We start from the raw sequence: 20,231 nt of genomic DNA on the forward strand, positions 1-20,231 counted from the left end.
CGGCCATATCATTGCTAGTTTGGCTTGAAAGCCATGAATCTTCGTTCATGGTAGGTCGTTTTTGAGAACACTTTTTCCAGAAAACGTCGGTATTGCAAGTTTAGTATTTTTGCTAGTTGGTAGGCCACATTTTATGATGTGACGCGGAGGTCTCCCATTTTTTGAGTTTTTTTTTATTTTTTTACGATGTTCTAACAAACCGGCCGATTTCATCGTGGCGGCTGTCCGTGGCTAGGTTTGAGCCGTGCAAATCTGTTGTCGATTCTGTGATGAAATGCCTACCTGTGAAGCTAAAAAGGATTTTTAGTGAAAATAACGGGCAAGCTATGGAGGACCCGCAGTTCAAATTCCAGCCGGTTCCAGCTGAATCGGCCGAAGGTGGTCTGAATTGCCGGGAGTAGCTATGAGGGTCGGAATTGCATGCTTTTTGGCGATCGGCCGTAAAATAGGGTCTACTTTGAGATAGACATGGAATGGTGCCGTTTGGGGTGACCCTCCTTGTAGCCACTTCACGAAGAACGCATGTCTTTAGCATTCAAAAAATGAAAAACGTTTTCTGAATTTTTTTACGGTGTTTTGAAAAACCGGCAGATTTCGCCGCGGTGGTCGTCCATGGCTAGGGTTTGAGTCATGTTTTTAGCATTCAAAAAATGAAACTTATATTGTTTCATACATGAGCATGCACAAAAACCCATAATTTTATCTTTCATCCATGAGCATGCATAAAAAAATTCAATTCCCATCAATTACCAAACTGAATATTCATTGTTAAGAAATTGGCATGTTTAGATGACACTGTCATACAGCATCCATGAGCATGCACAAAATTAAACCTGACATACTTAACATTGACATGTTCAGATTACACTAACAAGCTTAAACCTAGCATGCTTAACATTGCCACTTCATTTCTTAACATCTTCACTCCTCCTTCTTCTCCTTCATCAACCTGATGCGCTCAGAGTGGCGAATCCCAATGCGGATGTACTCCTCTACCACAATTGGCATGGTCCTGTTGCCAAGCTGTGGGATTGCAGGCACCACCACCATCGCGAGGCCGTCATCAGCCACCATAGCAAGGTCATCGTCCGCCACCACCATAGCAAGGTCGTCGTCTGCCACCACCATAGCAAGGTCGTTATCCGCCACCACCATAGCAGGGTCGTCGTCAGCCACCATCATAGCATGGTCGTCGTGAGCCAAAATAGGCTGCTCCTCGTCATCCCCGCTCTGCTCCTCATCATCCCCGCTGCTGCTCCCATTGCCTGGCCAAATGCAACAAAGTGTGAACATGGTGTTGTCGTTGTGCAGGTAGAGGAAGCCAAAAGGACATGAAGAGGAGAGGCAGAGAGCTTACTGGCATCGTCGTTGTGCTGGTAGTACATGCAACACATGGTGTTGTCGAACATCTTCACGGTGAACATGGCGTCGCCGTCGTAGTGGAAGACAAGGAAGTACCCGAGTTGTAGCTCATGGGCGCTGGTGAAATGCTCCTAGCCGGGCCCTAGGTACATGTGGCCTTCACCATCGAACACCACCAACACGTCCCATAGCCTGCGAAGCCCGCTGCCGGCCTCTAGCAGCGTCACTTTGTGGGGCTCACGGCCGGCGAGCATCTTCGCAAACTTGTCAGGCAGCCTCTACAGCGAGGGTCAAGCAGTGGTTAATTGTGCCAATCAAGCACTAGACATCAGAGTGATGATAAAGAAATGAGTGATGATAAATATACCTGCCTACTTCAAGATTTCTCAATTACGATCTCGAAGAACTCGAAACCTTCCAAGCCAGCCATCTCACTTCTGTGAAAAGTAGCATTGTAAATTAAACAATAGGACTGGACATAAATAGGAAACAAGCATTTCAAAACAGTAGAATAATTACTACATGTGTTTGCCAGGGCCTCAATTTGGAATACTACTATAAATGGCAATGGCCTCAATTTGCTCCTACTATAAACAAGCACATCAACATCAATAGCATAGTAAACTAACACAGCAACAACAACATCATCAGGTGACCACCAACAGCAACAACACTAAAATCTACTATAAATTGACCAGAACACGGCAATACAAATTGACCAGAACCATATCTACTATAAATTGACTAGAACCATATCTATTATAACTGGACCAATAATGTAGAGCAAAACAACAGTTTCAATATTACAATAGAAAGAAGTCTCAGGTTTATCAAGCACAGCAAAACAATAGTGTGACTGAAGAAAATTATACCAGGAAATACTTCATGCATCATCAAGAGATTATGATAATTTCTGACACTAGCCTTTCTCAACCTTTTGAGATAGCATGATCACATTACATGATGCACACATATGCAAACTTCTATGAATATAACATCAAAACAGAAAAAACAAGAGACCAAGAAAATCTTAGCAGTGCAAACACCTAGATAGAATTGTATTTGTACACATCAGAACATAAGCACCAACATAGCAGTGCTTAGCATGATCACATTGTATTTGTACACCTACATAGCAGTGCTTAGCCACTCGGGTAAAACATTACAAAAAGAAAAACAAATTAGAACACACTAGAGTCTCACTTCCTCATAATGCTCATACTTGCTGCATATCAAATGGCACAGAACATTCTACAGCTCATACCAAGTGTCTCATACATCTGTATCAATTCCCACTCTTATCAAAAGGCATAAAGCATACTTGACAGTATAATCCTTAACTGAATCAATTCCCACTAATCAAACCCTAATATAATCCAACCCTAATCTAATCTAATACAATCCTAATCAAACCCTAACCAAATCAAACCCTAATCTAATCCAATCCCTATCTAATCTAATCCAATCTAGGCGACGACAAGAACCCTAATCTAACCACTAGCAGAAAACTAATCTAACCAGGAAGGAGAGAGAGAGGAAGGATTCATACCTCGGGAGAGAGAGGAAGGTGTCGGCGGCGGTGGGAGAGGAAGGAGTCGGCAGCGGTGGGAGAGGAAGGAGCCAGCGGTGGGAGAGGAAGGAGCCGGCAGCAGTGGGCGGCGCCATCGATGGAGAGGAGGAGCGGGTCGAGTGGTGAGGAGAAGTGGGGAAAAGAGAGGGAGTGGGTCCACTTATCAGCGAGTTCTATGTTTGCTACGTGACTGGTTTGATATATTGAAAAGGGTGGGCATAGATTACAAAACCAACAGCCTCTTCCTAGCCCAGTGGTTGAAACACAGTGAAATAAGTGCTAGGTCGCGGGTTCAAGCCCCCGCGCGTGCATATTTTTTGGTCGCGCACATATTTTTGGTAGCTTGGGTACAATAGCAAAATGGCCCACTTGTCAGCGAGTGGGTCGAGTGGCCCACTTTTCAGTGAGGTGTGTGCTTGATACTTGACTAGTTTAATATATTGAAAAGGGTTGGCATAGAGTGGAAGACTAGTAGTCTCTTCTTAGCCTAGTGGTAGAAACATAGTGAAACAAGCGCATGGTCGTGGGTTCGAGTCCCTGCTCGCGCATAATTTTTTGCTCACAATAAAATGGAGCCGCGCGTGGGATCAGACGGGCTATCTGATGGAGCACGCCCTGTGCTACATCTTCAGTTAAAGCATCCAAAAAGAACTCTGGAGAGATTTCTGACCAAAAAAGCTCTGGAAACAACAATTTGAATCACATCACAGCCATAAGTCTCATTCATTGAAGAGATTTTTGTCATTTCTACCCAGATATCATAACAATAAGCATCCAAAATGTTTTGCACCATAACAATCACAACCATCAGGATCACATAAAATGCTTACAAAAGGAAATCAAATGTTTTGCATTTTGCATCAAATACTACAACCAACATTTTGTCACAGGATCACACCACTACATCCATCAGGATCTTCAAGCATTTTGCTACCTGGAGATAATTATAGTACATTAGGATCACCAAGAAGGAAAACTACAGGGAACTATAAGGAAAACTACAGAGAGTTAGTAGGATCACCAAGGGCACCAAATTTACCTTCATGTCCATTCGCTACTCATCGTCGTCGATACGAAAACAAGGAACTCTATGCCCACTCCTGTTTTCCTCATCATCACTACAATATTGCAGCATAGTATGATCAGTCCGGTTTTCCTCATCCTCGCTCTCATGTCCATCCGCTGCCACATTTCTTCTTTTCTTGATGCCTTCAACTGTTGCAGCACCAATGATCACACGTTCCCGGTCCCTTCACACTCTGCTTTGCACCGGAACTTCCATAGAGTCATCATCGGCTTGCAACGGAACTTCCGTAGAGTCATCATCTTGGTATGTTAGTCCACCATCACCGGGGCCCTCTTCCACTTCAGTTTCAGTCACACTCCACAAGTGTCTGTGCTCAAAGTTTTGCACAACTCACCATTTTCCATGCAAAAGAGTGTCTGGCAGATAGAACACCATTGTTGCTTGTGTTGTTAGAATAAAGGGATCACTCTTATACCAGCACCTTGCAGTGTTGATGATTTTGAAGTGGCCATCATATTTGACAAAAGAGTCTCTCTTCTTCTTGCTACCAAGCTCAAACCAGTCATAGCAAAATAACACAACTGAGCGATCGATGCCTCCACTAGAGTTGTACTGCAACTCTACGATGCTTCAACTGACCATAGAAGTCAATGATCTCATGATCATGTGACCCCTCAGTGACGATTCCACTATTCTGTGTCTTCCTTTTTTTCCTCGCGGTCAACGGTGTGGTACCGGACACCGTCAGCAATGCATGTTGAATACACTCTCACTCGCTTATCCGGTAAGCATGCCAAAGCAAATAGATCATCACTGACCTTCTTCTCCTCATGCAACTTTCCAATCTGCACAAATAAACCATTTAGCAAACAATGGTATTTAACAATTGGTGAATAACACATAAAACATAAAACATGTGGCTAAAGATCTCACATGATTCTTAAACCACTTAGCAAACCCCTTGGCAACCCTTTTATCAACATGGATATTGCTTTCTTCCTGATTTAACTCTTCGTTGCATTTCCTGCAATGCCAACAAAACATGTGAATTAAAACATTAGGCTGGTGCCAACCCAAGCAAAAAAAAATATAATGAGTGCACAAGATATAATGTACTTGATATATCGTAGAACCTCGCAATTGCTGAGCACGTACCAAACCATCTTGTCATACTCATCACCAGCCTCCAAGTATTGTGAGGCTCCAAGAAAGTTCACACCATGGTTGAAAACAGAGACATCACCACTTTGTGAATCAGACCGCTCTCTATTTCTGCCCGGCCGGTTTGATCTTGTTTCCAGAAAACCAAAGTATCTAGAGCAAAAAGTCAAGCACTCGTAAACGACATATGCTTCAGCAATAGAACCTTCAGGTCTTGCCGTGTTTCGCACATAATGCTTACAAGTAAGCAGCCTTCTTTCGGTTGGGTACATCCAACCGTATTGCACAGGGTCTCTAAGCATTGCCTCTTTTGGTAAGTGCACCGCCAAATGGACCATCACGATGAACAAAGCTGGAGGGAAAATCTTCTCGATCTTGCAAAGAATAATTGGGATTTCTTTTTCAAGTCTTTCCAGGACAGTTAACTTGGGTGTTTTGCAGCACAGTTCTCTAAAGAAATTTCCCAGCTCAGCAACCGCTTCATCTATATCCTTGTCCATGATTCCTCGGAGGCCCGCCGGTAAAATCCTTTGGAGGAGGATGTGACAATCATGGGTTTTCAGTACTGAAAGCTTGAATCCATCAGAAGTAACACACTTTGCTAGGTTAGCAGCATAACCATCTGGAAATTTCAGTGCTCTTAGGAATTCACAGAATGCAAGCTTTTGTTCTTTACTCATTGTATACCATGCTCGTGGCATTTCAAATGAATCTTCATCTTCATTGTGATGTAGATGCAAATCTTCTCTTATGCCCATGTCCTCCAAATCAAGCCTAGAACTAACCGTGTCCTTGGTCTTCCCTTCAATGTTCAGAAACGTCCCTAGCAGATTCTCACATATGTTTTTCTCAATGTGCATTACATTAAGATTATGCCTTAATTTCAGATCAAGCCAGTATGGCAGGTCCCACAAACAAGACCTCTGGTCCCAACATTGACCTTCCTCACGCTTTCTTTTCTTCGCAAGCTTTCCTGGTCTCACATCTTTCACCTTTTCAAGTTGTTGCTCCAGCTCTTCTTTAGTGAATTCAGCTGGCTTGTCACGGGTTTCATTCTCACCATTAAAATCTTTGCTTCTTCGCCAGCGATGGTTTCGGAGAAGAAAGCGGCAGTGCCCAATATAGCAGATCTTGCCCCTTATTCTCTTTGAGAAAGGGTCTTTGTCACAATGGACACAAGCCTGATAACCTGTTGTGATCCTCCCAGACAGAGTGTGCAGAGCCGGGAAATCATGGATGGACCATATGATTGCAGCACGTAGATTGAACTTTTCTTCTGGACTCAAGGCATCGTATGTAGGTACACCAGTCCAGAGCTGGAGCAGTTCTTCTACGAGGGGCTCCATAAAGACATCAAAATCCTTTCCTGGAGACTCTGGACCCGGGATAAGCAATGACATCATGAAGTTGGACTGATCCATGCATGCCCATGGTGGCAGGTTGTACGGCACCACAAAAACTGGCCACATGCTATAAGACGTGCTCATGTTCCCAAACGGATTCAACCCATCTGTGGCAATGCCAAGTTTTATGTTCCTTGGATCTGCAGCAAAATCTAAATGTATATGGTCAAACTCTTTCCATGCCTCTCCGTTCGCTGGATGGCTCAGCTCATTGTCCACAGGTTGCCGCTTCAGCTTGTGCCATTGTACCTCACGCGATGATTTCTTTGAGATGAACATCCGCTGCAGCCTTGGTATCAAAGGAAAGTGCCTCAATACCTTCTCCGGTATTGACTTCTTCCCATCAGCATCTTTCCACCTATAGGCATTGCATTTTGGACAGTTGTCATGCTTTGCTAAATCCTTTTGAAACAAGACACGGTTATTTGGGCACACATGTATTGACACATAACCTAACCCCAGCCTACGGATTATGCTCAATGCTTCATCATAAGATCTGGGAACACAACTATCAAGGAATTGCAAGCTCAAAAGGCAGAGTATTGCATTGAATGTGGCATTGCTAATCCGGTAGAAAGACTTGATGTGGAGTAACTTCACGGTGAAGGTAAATCTTGAAAATTTACCCCCTTCATGAGCTGCACGCTTCACCTCCTCTAACACCTCAGCAAACAACGACTTCTGTCCATCAGCATGATCTTCAGCATCATACAAATCCTTCAATAGGTTAGGAATCCTATCATCTTCATGCCCATCCTCTTCCTCCAAAACAACATTATCTCGCAAAACCTTTTCCATGAAATCAATGCCAGCATCACCACCACCCATCATATGAGGGGCCTCTGTATCAGCTTCAAAATGTTGAGGTTGTCTGTCTAAAGGTTCTCCATGATATATCCATCTATCATATGTGCTGGACATCCCATTAAGAAGCAGATGATCTTCCACTCTTCCTTGAGCCATTCTTGAATGGTTGAGGCATTCGCGGCATGGGCAAAGATTGTGAACATCGTTGGCAAAATTTGCCCGAACAAATGCCATGAATGAAGGAAATATGCCCTAGAGGAAATAATAAAGTTATTATTTATTTCCTCATATCATGGTAAATGTTTATTATTCATGCTAGAATTGTATTAACCGGAAACATGATACATGTGTGAATACATAGACAAACATATAGTCACTAGTATGCCTCTACTTGACTAGCTCATTAATAAAAGATGGTTATGTTTCCTAACCATAGAAATGAGTTGTCATTTGATTAATGGGATCACATCATTAGAAGAATGATGTGATTGACATGACCCATTCCGTTAGCCTAGCACTTGATCGTTTAGTATATTGCTATTGCTTTCTTCATGACTTATACATGTGACTGTAACTATGAGATTATGCAACTCCCGTTTACCGGAGGAACACTTTGGGTGCTACCAAACATCACAACGTAACTGGGTGATTATAAAGGAGTACTACAGGTGTCTCCAAAGGTACATGTTGGGTTGGCGTATTTCGAGATTAGGTTTTGTCACTCCGATTGTCGGAGAGGTATCTCTGGGCCCTCTCGGTAATGCACATCACTATAAGCCTTGCAAGCAATGTAGCCAATGAGTTAGTTACGGAATGATGCATTACGTAACGAGTAAAGAGACTTGCCGGTAATGAGATTGAACTAGTATTAGATACCGACGATCGAATCTCGGGCAAGTAACATGCCGATGACAAAGGGAACAACGTATGTTGTTATGCGGTTTGACCGATAAAGATCTTCGTAGAATATGTAGGAGCCAATATGAGCATCCAGGTTCCGCTATTGGTTATTGACCGAGAATAGTTCTAGGTCATGTCTACATAGTTCTCGAACCCGTAGGGTCCGCACGCTTAACGTTACGATGATAGTTTTATTATGAGTTTATATATTTTGATGTACCGAAGGTTGTTCGGAGTCCCGGATGTGATCCAGGACATGACGAGGAGTCTCGAAATGGTCGACACATAAAGAATGATATATTGGAAGCCTATATTTGGATATCGGAAATGTTCGGGGAGAAACCGGGATTTTTCCAGAGTACCGGGGGGTTACCGGAACCCCCCCCCCCGGGGGGGTTATTGGGCCTACATGGGCCATGAGGGAGAAGAGGAGGGCCGGCCATGGCAGGCCGCGCACCCCCTCCCCCCCTAGTCCGAATAGGACAAGGAGGGGGGGCGGCGCCCCCCTTTCCTCTTTCCCCTCCCCCATTTCCTTCTCCACCTAGGCAAGAAGGGGGAGTCCTACTCCCGGTGGGAGTAGGACTCCTCCAGGCGCACCCCTTGGGGGCCGGCCGAACCTCCCCCTCCCTCCTTTATATATGGGGGCAGGGGGGCACCCTAGAAGACACAAGTTGATCTACGTGATCATTCCTTAGCCGTGTGCGGTGCCCCCCTCCACCATATTCCACCTCGGTCATATCGTCGCGGAGTTTAGGCGAAGCCCTGCGCCGGTAGAACATCATCATCGTCACCACGCCATCGTGCTGACGGAACTCATCCCCGACACTTTGCTGGATCGGAGTCCGGGGATCGTCATCGCGCTGAACGTGTGCTGAACTCGGAGGTGCCGTACGTTCGGTACTTGGATCGGTCGGATCGTGAAGACACTACATCAACCGCGTTGTCATAATGCTTCCGCTTACGGTCTACGAGGGTATGTGGACATTACTCTCCCCTCTCGTTGCTATGCATCACCATGATCTTGCATGTGCGTAGGAATTTTTTTGAAATTACTACGTTCCCCAACAGTGGCATCCGAGCCTGGTTTTATGCATAGATGTCATATGCACGAGTAGAACACAAGTGAGTTGTGGGCGATACAAGTCATACTGCTTACCAGCATGTCATACTTTGGCTCAGCGGTATTGTGAGATGAAGCGGCCCGGACCGACTGTCAGGACCCCGACTCGATGTCACATCGATCTAGCCTGTAGCACCTCATATCACTTTGCGGCCTCACGCACGGTATCCCCACGGGTGTCGCCTTACCTTTGCCCGGGACCGTTTGCGCCTTTTGGCTCACGTATATGATAGTGTCGCTAGCATCCATATGATAAGGAGCCCGGGCTGACATGACTAGTCGTAAACCCAAAGTGGCACAGACTTACAGGGACAGGCATCCATGACCCAGCATCGAACGTGTCGGTCATCAGCGAGTGAATCCAGGCTGTAGCACTGGGCTAGCAGGACTCCGGTGAACCGGGCTGTAGCGGGCTAACAGGACTCCGGTATTCATCGCGTGACATTTCCCCGAAGGGACAGACACAGGAACGAAGAAGGACACATGCCGGCCAGCCTAAGTGTTCCGGAGCAGTAGCAAGCTACCATGGCTCAGTGGAAACACTAGGAGACATTTCCCGGTAAGAGAGGCTACTAAAGATAAACAACTAGATGGTCAGATCCCACACATACCAAGCATTTCAATAACATACACACAATATGCTCGATATGTGCAAATACAACATGGCATCACAACATGACTATACAAATCAAGTATTTATTCATTAGGCTCCGAGGAGCGAGATATTACAAACATAGGTCTCATGACCCAACATTCAGAGTATACAAGTCAAAGCACAAGCGGAAACTATCATGTCTGAGTACAGACCACTATAAATGAAAAAGGCTGAGAAGCCTGACTATCTGCCAGATACTGCCGAGGGCACAAGATCGTAGCTGAGGTAACAAGCTAAACGTCGAAGTCCACGCGAAACTACTAGCGAGACCGAAGTCTCTCTGCAAAAACATAAATAGGCAAACGTGAGTACAAATGTACCCAGCAAGACTTACATCAGAACTATCTACATATGCATCATTATCAACAAAGGGGATGGTGGGGTTTAACTGCAGCAAGCCAGCTTTGACTCGGTGGCTATCCTGAACTACGACTGCGAGTAACTCTTTTGAGGTGGCGCACACGAGTCCACATATTCACCATATCAATACACCACTATGGATCCGCTCCCGTCTCCCTACGAGAACGCCTTCCATAGCACTCACGCTTATCTTGCGTATTTTAGAGTATCCACTTTCACTTGTCTATGAACTGATATAAGCAACCCAGAGGTCCTTTTCCGTGGACACGGCTATTCGAATAGATTAGGTTAACCCTGCAGGGGTGTACTTCTTCACACACGCTCTCACCACTTACCGCCGTTTACACGACATGTACTCGGCAACCTTCAAGCGGAAGCCCAACGTGGGTGTCGGCCACGGCCTGCCTAAACACTCAAGTCTCTAGTCCAGGTTTATCGCCTATTCGGGTTCCATCCATGAGGAGATCCGGCCGGAGTTTCGCTCACAGCCCCAAACGATGTGTACAGGGTTCCGTGACACCAAACGGGTGCCCGGTTTACCCGGCCACGTGCCTACCGCATCACAGCCCACCCCTACGGTCAGCGATGTCCACGGCCTCCAGCATACTACAAACACCAGAAACTACTTGCAACTCCTGGACAGAGGACAAGGGTGATTAAGAAGCCGAGAGGGTCCATTGGTTTCGGGCCCAATGCGTGGTAGTAGCTGAATCATGGATCACAAACACAGAACTCAGTTCCTGAGGACGGCTGCAATGAGACAACCCACCATGTACTCCTACATGGCCTCTCACCGCTACCTTTACCAAATCGTGTTCACACACTTAGCTCACACACAGTAGGACATGTTCACACACCTCTGATTCATCCCCGATGAATCAGACCTGACTCAACTCTAAGCAGTAGCAGGCATGACAAACAAACATGAATGAGTAGGCACAACAGGGCTCAAACAACTCCTACTCATGATAGTGGGTTTCATCTATTTACTGTGGAATGACAGGTCATGCAAAGGATAAAGGGGTTCAGCTACCGCAGCAAGTAACAGATGAATCGATGTTGTCCTAATGCAGTAAAAGAGAGCAGGAGCGAGAGAGTGGGATTTTATCGGAATGAACAAGGGGGTTTTGCTTGCCTGGCACTTATGAAGATAACATTGAGTCTTCATCAGTGTCAACGATCACATCATCGGTACACGTCTATCGAGAGGGGACAATTACCGGCAAATACAGAAAAACACGATCAGTGCAATGCACAATATGATGCATGATCATGACATGGCAAAATGAATGTGTTTTGGGCTAATGCAACTAAAACCAGATTAAATGAAGTTGGTTTGTATCCAAGATTCAAATTCAAACTCCATATGTGATTATTCAAATGCCATGTAATTGATTTGTGCTAAACAGCAGCTATAAGTTGTTCTAACATGCATGAAAATGGTACAGATGGATTCCTTGAATTTTTCTGATAATTTTTCATATATAATTTATTTAATTTGGAGTTACGGTTAATTTTCTATGATTTTTAGAAGTTTTAGGCATTTTCTGGAATTAATAAATCATTTAAGAATTATTTAAATTCCAGAAACATTTACTACGTCAGCAGTGCGTCACCGTGACGTCAGCAGATCAACAGACGCTGCTGCTGGTCAAACCTGACATGTGGGGGCCACACGTCAGTGACACAGGGCTGTTTCACTCACTGACAGGTGGGACCGGTCAACGTTGACTTGACTAAGTCAAAATCTGACACATGGGGTCCACAGATTAGCACTAATCTAAACACAAAAATTAAACTAACCTAATTAGGCTCGGGGCCCACATGGTAGTGGCTCATAGGGTGATTAGCCCCTAACTAAGTGGCCACATCGGCCCGCCGGAGTTTGGCCGGCGATGACCACAGAGCACGGCGGGGCACGCCGGACTTGTGCTAGGGGCATCGGATTCGCGCGCTGAGGGCACCGGGGCGTAGCCCGGGCTCTCCCGCATCTGATGGGGTAGGTGGGAGGCTGCGGGGACACCGGGGCTCGTCGGAACGGAGCTCGCGGCGGCGACGGAGTTCGGTGAGTGCGGGGTTGGCGCTGTGGTGCACGGGAGGGCGAGTTAGGATATGCGTTAGGCTCCTGGTGGCTTCCTGAGTGCGGTGACACGCTCCGAGACGAGCTCAAGCGGCTGTAGTGACGGCGGTGACGAGGTCAGCGGCGGCCGGAGTTCGGCCGCGGCGGAGCTATGGCCTAGAGCTTGCAAACGCGAGGGGAGAGAGAGGGGTTCTGCACGGAGGCTCACCGCGGAGCTGTAGGGAGGGTTAGTGGGCTCGGGGGCGGCCGGAGTGCAGCGAATCGACGGCGACGATCTCCGGTGGCCGAGGAGGGGAACGGCGACGTGGGCGGCGATGCAGGGTTTCCGGAGGGCCGTGGATCGGTGGGGAGGAAGAGAGGGTCGAGGCGGAGCTCGCAAGCACAGCGAGGGGTCGAGGGGGAGACGGTGGCCGCGACGTTACGGTGGCGCGGCTGCGGCTGCGCTCGGCGAGTGAGAGAGAGAGGAAGCAGAGGAGAGATACAAGGGAGAGGGAGAGAGCGAGGGGCGGCCGGGGAGGCCGCGTGTCGACGTCCAGGGCGTCCAGAGCGTCGGGGGAGAGCGGTAAGCAGGAGCTGGCGAGGCGCGTGGCCAGCGCGCGGCGGGCACGCGCTCGTCCTCCTGTCCAGGGAGGAAGACGACAGGGAGGCTGTGGTGGTGGGCTGGGCCGGCCACTTGGGCCGCCAGGTAAGCCCAGGTGAGATTCCTTCTCTCTCTCTGCTTTCTGTTTTATATCTCTGTTTTCTATTTTGTTCTGTTTTGTTTTGGTTTAGTAAAAATACTAAACCATTTTATAAAATCCTGAAAATAATTATGTGGCTAGAACTAAAATATACCAAACCACATAAAATGTTCCAGAATTATTGGACATATATTAATTATATATAAAATATAAATCCAATGCAATTAGTTATTGAATTAATTCAAATGGCCAAAACAAATATTTCTGTGACTCCAAAAATATTGGTTTGAATTTTACCTCTTACCAATATTTCTATAGAATAACAGGAACATTTTCTTGGATTCATTTGAGAAGAATTAAATGTTGGTTATTTTTAGAGGTTTTCTGAGGCTTTTGAAAATTCCTCAATTCAAATTTCATTTGAATTTAAACATGATGCAGTAACCAAGCTAGTCCAAGGCCAGGGTAAAGCTAGGGATGTGACAACTCACCCCCACTAAACAAGAATCTCGTCTCGAGATTCAAGCGTAGGGTAAGGTGAAGGGTAACGGAGACTAATATACTCTTCACGATCCAGGTTGCACTTCATAGGAACGTTGATTCGATCACCATCATTGTCTTGATGTCTTGCTCTGAGAACTCCAGCTAATCATGACAAGAAGAGGAAAGGAAAACTCTAGAACAATCGATCTTCGAGAAGACCGAACAACTTAGGATCAACTCATGGAATGAGACATAGCAACATCTCTTGAGCTGAGAGACGAAGCACAGATCCGAAGAAATGGAGTAAGACAGATGACGAGGGTTCACTAGGTAGACAACAATTTCACGCTTAAGAAGGTGGTAAACAATTGTCAACGTAGCGAGGAGTTGAATTGCCATGATACCACAACGAGACACCTTCGGAACCGTGACTCATAGATATCTCCCCTTAAGTGGCAAAAAGAATTACCTTTGATATAGAGATCATTGAGACTCTCTATATCAGCCTAAGGCAAATCACAGCAATCGATTGGCGGGGTCGGTAGAATGGCATACTTGGACTTGGATGATGTGGATTACCTTGTTGAAGACAACGCAATGGATGAATTTGCTTATCACCGGAAATGGAAGAGACCCATGGTAGAATGGCACATTGGCGGTGCAAGCTAGGAACAAAATGCAAATGCTAGGAATGATTCTGGTAACTGGGGAAGAACCCAACAATAGGGAGTGAATTCACTGTTTGAAGAGGTCATAGCATTGCCGAGGAAACTGAGAGTAATCCCAGTTAGAGCCAATGATAACACGTAACGCTTGTGCGTGCTCTCAAGAACTTGAGCATTTCCATATTCATCAAGGTTTTACCAACATCCGTGTCAAGGGTCCGGCAACACAACTTGCTACCATGATGAATGATGATGGAGGATGTAGATGCAAAGAAAGATAACACCTTCTCAGATTTCATCTTAGCGAGGCCAAGGAAACAAAATCTGGATGATCGACCGAGAAACATTTAGCACTCCGCTTCTAATGTTCTCCTTGATGTGCTAGTGTAACCCATTCATAGAAATGGTCTGGTATCTAGGACATCAAGTAAAAGGTCGGACTTCGGGATCTCAAAATCCATAGGGGCAACTAGGGAGTAAATCCTACGAAATCCCTATGGGGAGGTGGCCAACTTCCTCAATCAAGATATTATAATAACAGGTCTTCCGGCTGGGTGTGTTGGCCACGACATCCACTTTACCGGTTATCGAGGGACCAATATTATAGTTCTTGGAGAATGTTCCAACCATCATATCTGCCTGAGATTCAGATCTGGTTGGTGTCAGGATATCCAGACTCATCAAGTCTAGAAAGAAAAATGAAAGTTTGCAACACAAATCGACGAGATGACGTTGCGAGATTCTCGGGAAATGAACTACGATAGTAAGCTCCAAAACATGAGCTGGTTCTGCTACAAACATGTGAACACGTTGTCCCGGACAAGCATGACCACGTGGTAGTCTTACAATAAAACACTACCGAGTTCTGGTTGGGAACCATCACCGTGGATAACGAAGTCCTTGCATAAGTCATATGATTAGCTCTTATGAAGGAACTTCTTCCCCTTGAACAAATCAATCAGTGGCTTGGTGTGCTCGGGACACATATGGAATGAAGGTTGCAAGTCTCCAGACCACAGAATACTTCGCACGTGTGCATGACTAATTTGGAATGATTCCAGGGAAACAAAACAATCTTCCTCAAATTCATGGCGGCAACTTGCATCATATGCACATGAATTAGGGAAAATCACTACTTTCATTCAAACATATGCTTCATGAACGAAACACGAAGAAATGCTTACACAAGTTTCCAACACTAGGTTGATGTTCAACATGATTCATGGGGGGAGACAAAATGCTACTGATGGGCTCAACAGCAACTCATCGGAATTTCCATATCACTGGACTTCCACCATCATGTGAACACGGTGATAGCATTGGTCAGACCAAAGATGTAATGGTGTATGCTCGAGGGATCAACCACGAGTAGGACAACATTACGAGCATCGTTGGTACTGATTTGATTTGACGATAGCCCACACTCAAATCAAGGGATTGATAAGACAATAGGTCCAGCAACTGATCACAGGGAACAATCGATGAAGATATCATCTTTCTTCAACACACACTACACAAGAATATCCCTTTGGAACGAACTAAGTCAGACAAGTTTTTATCTTCCAACTCTCCAAGTTGTTGTCCAGCTTAACCAACTAGCTCAGGGATATCTAACACCGATTCTTGGAAAGAAGGTGGTTCATAAGAAACCAACTTGATCACGGGCTCAACATAACGGTCAGGTGACGACCTGGTAGTACTTCCGAGAAGATCTTCGGAAAATCACGAACCACCGATATGTTACTAAGCTCGAGAACAATCTTGCTTTTCAGGGAAAGATGATATGATCAAATGAGCGAGGACTTGACAAATCCTAACTCATCAATCAAAGAGTGCACCAGGAAATAAGGACTAGGTAGCACGATCAATCTTAGAATGGTGATTCAATAACCAACATACTAAGAATAAAATTATTATCCTTTAACTACCAAGCAACGAGGTTGCTAGGAGTATTGATTTCACACATCACAATTCATTTGTCGGTATTCCGGTTGCATCAACACGGAACCGAGGAATGAAAAAGGATGGCGAGAAGTATCACTATGTCAAGAATTCACAAAAGGTGGTGCAATTCTCATGAAATTCTTGTCATAAAGAAGGTAATACTTCAGGGTAGAGCAGACCAGAAGCTGGATTGTAACTTGATCTGCGGAACACAACTACTTTGACCCAATCCTAAATATGGATGAGGTACTGGAGTTTGTTTCTCCTAGTCATTCAGGACGGAATGGCTTGACGGGCCACAAGAGTAATAGGCATCGACAAACGAACGCGCGCATACTCTTGACTATCAATTGATAGACGAAGGTCAGTAGACAACTAAAGAGGGACAACTCAAAGGAACATATAACTTTCTGAGTTGTGGATGCATAAATTAGTATGTCGAACCGAGTTCAACATAATTCTTCCGGATAACCCATGCAGAAAGGTAGAACTGGCAGAGTCATGATTTATGAATGGAGAACTCCTCAAGAATAATCCTGTTGTGATATTTCAGTTCAACGAGGAACTTCTGCCATAAGTAGTTCATGGTATTTGGAAGAAGAAGATACCACGGACTTCAAGGACTATCGCAAAGGTTACTAATATCCTGAAGGCACTAACAATTACTATCAACACGAAGTAGGTGGAGTGAATCTCGGGTTCAAGAACCCAGGAACAGAATACCTATTACTAAGTAGCATCACGGAATGCTTTCGAGGATAAAGGCCAGAATCATCACACTGGGACACCAATCATGGCTAAATTACTAGGTGATCCCCTAAGACACCTAGGGTCATAATAATAGCTCCAACATATATGCCAGGGCAATAAATTACCTCAACTCAACAATTAGTGTGATTGAGCTGGCATAAAGGAACATCGAAACCAGAGGGAAAGGATTTTGCAAATTGCTTCAAACTATTTAGAAACCTGGGATGACTCGGACAGCATAACGGCTGTAAATGCTCAGAAAAGATTTGAGACATTCACAAAATGGTGGCATAACCACTCAGAAGCACGATATCAAGGTTTCGAGATCAACAATTAACATACGGAAGTAGTAGAAACTGAACTCAAGCTTAAATCCAACAATCTTATAAGTCTACGGATTAGTAACACGTGATCCTGATAGAAAGAAGAGAAAGCCTAGTTCTTAATCCCCGTAGAAGAGAAGATGATGACTCAGATCAGAAGGCCATGAGGTATAAGGAGTAAAAAGAGCCTTACGTTCCATCCCACAATCAATTCCCCTACATATAACTAAAGAATTTCTAGACTCAACATCGACCAGTTTGGCTTGGTAATCCTACAGGCAGTCAAGCTCTGATACCAACGCTGTCAGGACCCCGACTCGATGTCACATCGATCTAGCCGGTAACACCTCATATCACTTTGCGGCCTCACGCACGGTATCCCCACGGGTGTCGCCTTACCTTTGCCCGGGACCGTTTGCGCCTTTTGGCTCACGTATATGATAGTGTCGCTAGCATCCATATGATAAGGAGCCCGGGCTGACATGACTAGTCGTAAACCCAAAGTGGCACAGACTTATAGGGACAGGCATTCATGACCCAGCTTCGAACGTGTCGGTCATCAGCAAGTGGGTCCGGGCTGTAGCACTGGGCTAGCAGGACTCCGGTAAACCGGGCTGTAGCGGGCTAACAGGACTCCGGTACTCAAAGCGTGACATTTCCCCGAAGGGACAGACACAGGAACGAAGAAGGACACATGCCGGCCAGCCTAAGTGTTCCAGAGCAGTAGCAAGCTACCATGGCTCAGCGGTAACACTAGGAGACATTTCCCGGTAAGAGAGGCTACTAAGGATAAACAACTAGATAGTCAGATCCCACACATACCAAGCATTTCAATAACATACACACAATATGCTCGATATGTGCAATACAACATGGCATCACAAAATGACTCTACGACTCAAGTAATTTAGTCAATAGGCTCCGAGGAGCGAGACATTACAAACATGGGTCTCATGACCCAACAATCAGAGCATACAAGTCAAAGCACAAGCGGAAGCTATCATGTCTGAGTACAGACATCTATAAATGAAAACGGCTGAGTAGCCTGACTATCTATCAGATCCTGCCAAGGGCTCAAGATCGTAGCTGAGGTATCAAGCTAAACGTCGAAGTCCAAGCGGAACTACTAGTGAGACTGAAGTCTCTCTGCAAAAACATAAAATAGGCAAACGTGAGTACAAATGTACCCAGCAAGACTTACATCAGATCTATCTACACATGCATCATTATCAACAAGGGGGGGTGGTGGAGTTTAACTGCAGCAAGCCAGCTTTGACTCGGTGGCTAACCTGAACTACGACTGCAAGTAACTCTTTTGAGGTGGCGCACACGAGTCCACATATTCACCATATCAATACACCACTATGGATCCGCTCCCGTCTCCCTACGAGAACGCCATCCATAGCACTCACGCTTATCTTGCGTGTTTTAGAGTATCCACTTTCACTTGTCTATGAACTGTACAAGGGGTCCAAGTTTCCATATCCGAGGAATCCGGCTATTCGAATAGATGATGTTAACCCTGCAGGGGTGTACTTCTTCACACACGCTTTCGCCACTTACCGCCCTGTACACGTCTTGTACCTCGGCAACCTTCAAGCGGAAGCCGGGCGAGGGAGTCGGCCACGACCTGACTAACCGAACAAGTCTCTAGTCCAGGTTTATCGCCTATTCGGGTTCCATCCGCAAGGAGATCCGGCCGGGGTGTCGCTCACGGCCCCAAACGATGTGAGCAGGGTTCCCAAGCCCACCTCGACGGGTGGATCTACGCTTGGTACACCGTGCCACTGTGCCTAGTCTGTCCCAAGCCCACCTGTACCGGGTGCCACTTGGTAGACTACTAACACTACCTACAAACACCAGAAACTAGTTGCAACTCCTGGACAGAGATCATGTTGATTAATAAGTCGAGAGGGGTCGAGTTACCGGAACCCAATGTGTGGTAGTAACTGGTCATGGATCACAAACACAGAACTCAGTTCCTGAGGACGGCTGCAATGAGACAACCCACCATGTACTCCTACATGGCCTCTCACCGCTACCTTTACCAAATCGTGTTCACACACTTAGCTCACACACAGCAGGACATGTTCACACGCCTCTGATTCATCCCCGATGAATCAGACCTGACTCAACTCTAAGCAGTAGCAGGCATGACAAACAAACATGAATGAGTAGGCACAACAGGGCTCAAACAACTCCTACTCATGCTAGTGGGTTTCATCTATTTACTGTGGAATGACAGGTCATGCAAAGGATAAAGGGGTTCAGCTACCGCAGCAAGTAACAGATGAATCGATGTTGTCCTAATGCAGTAAAAGAGAGCAGGAGCGAGAGAGTGGGATTTTATCGGAATGAACAAGGGGGTTTTGCTTGCCTGGCACTTCTGAAGATAACATTGAGTCTTCATCAGTGTCAACGATCACATCATCGGTACACGTCTATCGAGAGGGGACAATTACCGACAAATACAGAAAAACACGATCAGTGCAATGCACAATATGATGCATGATCATGACATGGCAAAATGAATGTGTTTTGGGCTAATGCAACTAAAACCAGATTAAATGAAGTTGGTTTGTATCCAAGATTCAAATTCAAACTCCATATGTGATTATTCAAATGCCATGTAATTGATTTGTGCTAAACAGCAGCTATAAGTTGTTCTAACATGCATGAAAATGGTACAGATGGATTCCTTGAATTTTTCTGATAATTTTTCTTATATAATTTATTTAATTTGGAGTTACGGTTAATTTTCTATGATTTTTAGAAGTTTTAGGCATTTTATGGAATTAATAAATCATTTAAGAATTATTTAAATTCCAGAAACATTTACTATGTCAGCAGTGCGTCACCGTGACGTCAGCAGGTCAACCGACGCTGCTGCTGGTCAAACCTGACGTGTGGGGGCCACACGTCAGTGACACAGGGCTGTTTC

This window comes from Triticum dicoccoides, chromosome 4B, assembly GCF_002162155.2.
Source record: "Triticum dicoccoides isolate Atlit2015 ecotype Zavitan chromosome 4B, WEW_v2.0, whole genome shotgun sequence".
NCBI classification, from domain to species: Eukaryota; Viridiplantae; Streptophyta; class Magnoliopsida; order Poales; family Poaceae; genus Triticum; species Triticum dicoccoides.